This window comes from Sciurus vulgaris (assembly GCF_902686455.1).
Source record: "Sciurus vulgaris genome assembly, contig: HiC_scaffold_138_arrow_ctg1, whole genome shotgun sequence".
Taxonomy (NCBI): Eukaryota; Metazoa; Chordata; class Mammalia; order Rodentia; family Sciuridae; genus Sciurus; species Sciurus vulgaris.
In genome coordinates, this window is record NW_027632915.1 from 1,635,777 (window position 1) to 1,642,971 (window position 7,195).

The 7,195-nt window shown below is 38.2% G+C and overlaps 1 pseudogene across 1 annotated transcript; it reads left to right on the top strand.

Moving 5' to 3' along the window:
* The first annotated feature begins 2,433 nt into the window (after nt 1-2,433).
* On the top strand, nt 2,434-3,477 carry LOC306652184 (lamin-B1-like; annotated as a pseudogene). Its single transcript has one exon. The product of its transcript is annotated as a lamin-B1-like (transcript).
* Nucleotides 3,478-7,195: the final 3,718 nt, after the last annotated feature.

Consider the following 7,195-nt stretch of genomic DNA (forward strand, 5'->3'; position numbering starts at 1 on the left):
CGCTCCTTCTCCTCCTTCTCCTACTCCTCCGGGCAGGCCCCGGGGTTCAGAAGTGGTCAGAGTCCAAACAGCTCGCCACGCAGCCCCTTCTCTGACAACCGCCTGTAGTTCCCGTATAGTCACCCGAATCCAAGCGGCCGCTCCTCTTCCTCCTTGTCCTCAGGGCAGGCCCCGGTGTTCAGAAGCGTCGTTCTGATTCCAAACAGCTCGCCGCGCGGCTTCTCCTCTGGAAACCGCCTGCAGCTCTGGCGCAGTCTCTCCGAATCCAAGTGGCCACGCTCCTCTCCTCCTCCTCAGGGCAGGCCCCGGTGTCCTGAGTCCACACAGTTCTCCCCGCCACTCCTCCCCCGGGCAGCCGCTGGAGCCCCAGTGGCTGCTCGGAGTCCCAGCGCTGTGCCGAGCGGCCTCCTCTATGGCGCTCCAGCGGGGGGAGGGGCGTCTCGCCGGCAGTTCTACTTTACAAAGTTTCCTGCGTTCCGGGACCCCCGTCCCATCCGGGATGCCCCCCCAGGGGGTGAGAGTCACCCGGCTACTTTGAGTTGGTCCCAAGCGTCTCAATATCTCCTCTCTTGAATCCTGAGTTCTGGAGCAACACGTAATGCAGCCACCCTCTAGGCCGCCATCTTGAAAAACCCGACAGTCATTATTAATATGACTATTCAGTTGAATGTTTTGTAAAGTGGAGATAATAACAAGTACATAAGTTCTTGTGAATATGAAATACATAAGTATACTCTGAAATTTGAGTTTTGATTTTAAGATTTATATAAATTTATAAATCAATTTCACATTAATACAATACACAAAAATATAGAATAGTGCCTGCATAATTTGCATTTGTGGGAGATCTAAAAATATTATCTTTTCAAAGATGTTCCCATCCTAATCTCAAGAACTGGAGAAGATTCATTGTTATATGACCAGCGGAAATTAAGATTGTAGGTAGGATTAAGGTTGTCAGTCACATGCTAAATAGATCACCCTAGAACAGCCAGGTCAACTCAGTGTAATTGCAAGGCCTTTTCAAACTTGAGTGATTGAAGCAGATTCTAGAGAAAACATGACAGAAATCAAAGATGAAGTCATGCAAAGTGAAGCCTCAGTCTGTTTCTCCTACTTTAAATGATCAACAGAAGCCACAGGTCAAGAATGCCATCAAGTCCTAGAAGACAGAAAAAGCAAGCCATGGAATTCTTGCTTCAGCCTCTCAGTTGTGTTTTAATCTACTAAATTAGTAATAATTTTTGCAATGGCAATCAGAAACATGAGTCCTCAAAAAGTATTACTTTTCATAATCCCAATTGTAAAGATGAATAAAATATTTCTAGGATCATATTGTAAACCTTAGAATTAGAATATAAATGCACATTGTGAAAATTAATGACTATTCTTTACTTTTAATCACAACATTGAAGTTTTTAATGCTTGCAATACTACCAGAAAAAAAATTAAAGGCCCTTGTCCCCTGCCCGCAGTAGCTTCAACTTAGCCTGAGAGGAACAAAGTGCTGTGGGAGCCAGAGACTTGGTGGTGGCTACATGGATCTACTCTGCCTCCTGGTCATCCTCCTTTTTCCTGTTCAGGACTTGCCTGTGTGCATGTTTTCTTACAAAGGACAATTTAGGATCCATTGATTGATTCCTAGCGCTCCCCCTTTGCTCTTTGTTCCTTACCCCTTTGCCTCTATCCCAGGTGCTTCGCCCTCCCCGCGCTAGCATCAGAATGCAAGACTTGCTAGCCACTTTGTGCTTTTGGTCTTGGCTTAGCCCCTGCAGCCTCTTCTCTGCCAACTGTCCCATCACTGAGTTCTCCTCACCCGGATGCCTCCATGTTGCAGTGGACAGGCATTAGCGCTGGCATCCCCACCCCTCCAAGGAGCCCCACACAACTGTTGCAGCTGCAGGAGGAGGACCTCCATGTGTTCAATAACCCACTAGCCCTGTACATCTACAATGTGTGAAGTCTGGAGACAGAACAGCAGGCTGCAGCTGCAGGTGACTGAGTGGAAAGAGGTGCACAGTTGCTAGTTCAAGGGACTCAAGGCACTATAAGAAACCCAGCTGGCCCATGCATCAGAGGCACTAGAGGATGCAACACAAGAGTTGGCCGAGCTGCAGATCAAATTGGGTAAATGCAAGACCAAGCATGACTAGCTTCTCCTCAATTATGCTAACAAAGAATCTGATCTTAATTGAACCTAGATCAAGCTTTGAGAATGTGGAGCAGCACTGAACTCTAAAGATGCAACTCTAGCTACTGCACTTGGTGTTTGAAACAAGTTTGGAGGGAGATTTAGAGGACCTGAAGAATCAACTTGCCCAGTTTGAAGCCTCATTAGCTGTTGCCAAAAATACAGAAGAAGAAACTTCACTTAAAGTGGATTTGGAGAATCATTTTCAGAGCCTTTCTGAGGATTTGGAGTTTCATAAAAACATGTATGAAGAGGAGATTAATGAGACAAGAAAGCATGAAACACACTTGGTAAAAGTGGATTCTGGATGTCAGATGGAGTAGGTGTACAAGTAGGCTCAAGTCCTTCATGAGGTGAGAAAGCAACATGATGCCCAATTGAGTCTGTACAAGGAAGAGGTGGAGCAGATTTACCATGCCAAACTTGAGAATCCCAGACTGTCCGCGGAGATGAATACTGCTACTGTCAACAGTGCCAGGGAAGAAATGATCGAAAGTCCTGTGAGAATTGAAAGACTTTCATCTCAATTTTCTATTCTACAGAAGTCTAGATAGAGAGTGTTTGAAAAGAATTCAAGAGTTTGAGGGCTTTCTTGCAAAGAGAGAGAACACTCATTGCAGGCGACAAAGAGAGAGCGATGGGGAATAAGGGATAAGGGATCAGATGCAGCAACAGCTGATTGATTATGAACAACTTCTTGATGTTAAACTTGATATCCGTGCCTATGGGAAACTCCTAAAAGGCAAAGAAGAGCTGTTGAAGCTCTCTACGAATCCTTCTTCCCATGTGTCAGTGCCCTGTGAATCCTCAAGGTGTAGTGTGTGCACAAGTATAGGAGAGCAGAAGGCAGTTCACGTGGAAGAATCAGAGGTCAGAAGTAGTATCAGCATCTTTCATTCCACCTCAGCCACTGGGAATACATGCATTGAAGAGATTGAGGTTGATGGGAAATTTATTCAATTGAAAGACTCTTGTGAAGAGGATCAACCAATGGCAGGCAGAGATGATCAGGAAAATTGTAGACACATTGATCCTCACAATATACTTCAAGATATGTGCTGAAGGCAGGTCAGACTGTTTCAATGGGGGCTGCAAATGCTGGTGTCATGGCCAGTTCTCCCACTGACCTCTTCTTCAAAAGCCAGAATTCTTGGGCACTGGTGAAGATGTGTAGGTTATATTAAAAAATTTGCAGGGAGAGGAGGTTATACAAAGAAGTACAATCTTTTAAACAACCATACCTGAAGAGGAAGGAAGAGGAAGAATTAAGTGGAGTGATTATTTAGGAAGAATGATTCCACCATCAGGGAGCCCAAAGATCACCCAACAGAAGCTGTGCAATTATGTAAACTTCTCAAGTCAACTGTCTTCCTTAAGATAAAGATGTATGATAATTCTTAAGGATATACAGTGCAGAGCCTTCTCAAAAGCAGAGACTATTTTCATATTTCTTTTACATAAATTTTTAAGCTGTGAATCTGATGTCCTCAATTTCCTTTTTGACACTGAAATTTTGTAAAATTAATCATATCCATACACTTTTTTGTAAGATGTGAATTATTGACACTATTAACTGTGTGCTGTGTGGAAAGGGTCACTCACAATTTTTGGCTTTAAAAGAACATGTATTTTCTTTTCTTTTTCATTTTTAAATTTCTTTGAGAATGTGAGGGAAGGATAAATAAATCACTGTTTGGCATAATTTGGAGATTGCTCCATACAGATTAGCTATCTGCTCTTGATTGTTTTCTGCTATAAAAAACACTGCTGTGAGGGAATGGGGAAAGCAGTTTTTAATCTATTGAAATTCTGTACTGAATTTTATTGTAATAAGCATTCAAAGTAACTTTTTTTAAATGGAAAAGAGACATTTAGTAAGATGGTTGATGTTAATCTAATCATCATGTAAACACTCTCGATAAAGTATTCCACAAAACTTGATTTTATGGTTACTTCTCTTAGATTCTTAATTCCTGAGGGGAATGGGGATGGGGTGGTGAGCTGGAGGGAGGGGCTTCTCTACTAAAATGCATCAGTAACATGTTTAAATTTTTAGGTGACATTAACAAATAAAAAGGCTGCTTTAATATTAAACCTCCCAAAATTAAAGAGAAAAATAACTCAACTTTCTATACAGTTTTTATATAATTATCCTCTACTATACTTACATAAATCATTCAAGTATCAAACATTTCTAATTATGAGTCAAAAGAAAGTGTAGGTTAAATTCTAAACTCTCCTTAGTTTTTGTAAATGAAATCTATGATAAATTATATAATATATACAGTATGTTTTTATGGTACCCAAGAATATTTTTTTTTATTATTTCATTACAAATAAGAATATTTGCATTCTAATTCCTGACTAGCTTAACTACCTTTATGTCACATAAAATTGCAACAGAAACCAACTGTATACATTCAAATAACCCCATTTTAGGAGGTTTATCTAAACCTATTCAAGTACGTTTAGATTTCTAAATTCATACTGTAATTCACTGTGCACAGTGTATACTAAATAAGTTTAGGCTGTTTTAGGAATCACTTTTTGTTGTTTTTGTAAGGTGAGAAAGACAAAATTTGGAATTTCTATTTATTTAACACCAATTCACTGCAATATAGTCAAACATGACAAAAGTTTAAGTACTTAGAAAATAAAATATTTCAGAGAAAATAATTTAAGTATACTTCATAAGTATTAAACTTTTGTTGAATAAAAAAAATACTATATTTCAAATTCCACATACACAAGTAGTATTCATTAAGTTGATCATTTGTAGGAGTAGAATTATTTCATAAAAAATAATATTAAGTAAATATTGTGCAACTTAGTAAAATGAATTTTATGTGCATATTTTTGGTGATTATATTTGATTATAACTACACTAAAGATAAACCAATAGACCTGATTATATAGAAACACATTAAAATTATTTCTAGACAAATACCTAGGGACCATATCCCATTAGCACTGTGAAAATTATCAATCTAATCAATCATTTTTTTTGTCTTCTTTAACAATCTGAAAGAATTGTGTGTATTCTACTTTTTCCCAGAGACAAAAACTATGAAACAAAACTTGGTAAAATAAATTTATTTAAAATAGGTATTTAAATAACAAGTAAATACACAAATAGCAAATAAAATTATTATTTCCCAAACTTAATTAAAATTCTTGTATTTCACATAGTAACATAGTGATCTGCTACATCCTAGTAGGAACACAATTTAAAATAATTTCTAACAGATATATGGCCCATTTTACTGCATTAACTTTGAAACAGTTTATTGCATTTATTTTTCAATGTGTTTTGGCATGAGACCAAATCTTTGTTAGCTTTCTTATAGTCAAATATATTTCATATATGAGAAATATTGATAGATAACCAATGAATAAAATAGTACTTTGTGGACTTGGTGAGAAAAATAGAGAAAGGTTGTAAATTTTGTGTTAAAAGAATAATGGCAAATGATTTCATTGTAAAATAAAAGCTTAGGAAATGGAATTACTTATGAACAAATCAAATATTATGATTAACATATTATGTGGTACATCTAAATCTGAACCAAAAGAAAAATATGCAACTACTGTAGACAGAAAGAACATATTTTAAAAGAGGAGAAGAATAATCCAGTTTTAATACATCAAATTCAATTTTTAAAAAAATCTGGGGAGCTTAACTACTGAGCCACAACCCCAGAATTTTCCATTTTTTAAAAATTTTGTGACAGAATCTTGCTAAGTTGTTTGGGGCCTCACAAAGTTACTGAGGCTGGTCTCCAAATTGCTGTCTCCCTGCTTCTGCCCACCATGTCTCTGGGTTTGGTTTACATAACTAAAAAATATTTCTAAAGCATTTGAGAGTCAAGAAAAGCAAAATTCTGATTTTATATCATAGATGATTTCAGTAAGAACAGCAGACAAAAAATCATTTTTGTGAGCAAGTTATGTTTAAACATTATAGATAAAATACACAGTAGCTATAAAAAGTTTTTGAGCAACCCTGGGGAATGAAACATTTTATTTCATAAAATATTCATAAATCTTAATGATACAGTTGCCCCTATCTTATTGAGAGAGGTTTATAACATACTTGGGTTTTTTTGTGTGCTCACCACTGCACCCAGCCCCATTTTGATTGGCACTTAAGTTGTGTTCAATACAGAGGATATTTTCTAAATAATTAAGTTTTATAAATTTTACATATTTGAGCACTTTTATGTTGACATAAATGCTTGTTATTAAAAATACTTACAATGCCACCCTAAACAATGAAAATAATTATCATCACAAAAAATAATATTGAGCATTTCAGAGGGGAGGGGAAGAATAGCTGTGCTGGGGGATGTGGCACTGGATAATAATGCTCAGGAACTCACATGTGGGAGATGTGATAGAAGACTTTACAACTAGGTCAGAAGGAAAATATTCCAGAATTGGAGGGCTGCTGGCCTAATAGTTTCTTGACCTCTTGTGTCTGGTGTTTTGTTAGTGAAATTTATGTTGCTGCCAGGAAAGGTGGCTCTCTTTGAAAGGATGGGATGGAAGATTTAATCACCATCTATATAATGTTCTATATCCTTTGGCTTGCTAAGTGACAACTGAACTGCCTCCTCTTTCTGAAAATTTACAGTGACCAATAATGGCTCAATTTCTTCCTGTATGAATGGTGCTGGTGTTGGGCCATCCTCTAGTTTTGAGGTCTATTCTTTCTCCATCACAGGGAATTTGGTAATATGCTGCTCAAATGCAAACAAGTAAATTGGAGGTAGTTCTGAAACTTGAGGTGGTGCTAGAGCTGCAGGATAAAACACCCCCAGCATGACTCCTTTTCCCAATTCACACTAAAACCCTGCCTGTGAGAGCAGCCCAACCACTCTCCCCACAACATGACATCTTCCCAGACTAGGGTCCACCAGCTGCAGGATGTCAGGCTTGTCTGACTTGGGACCAAATGCACAGATGCCAGTGATACCAGCACAGGTTCCTCTGCACACACCTTCA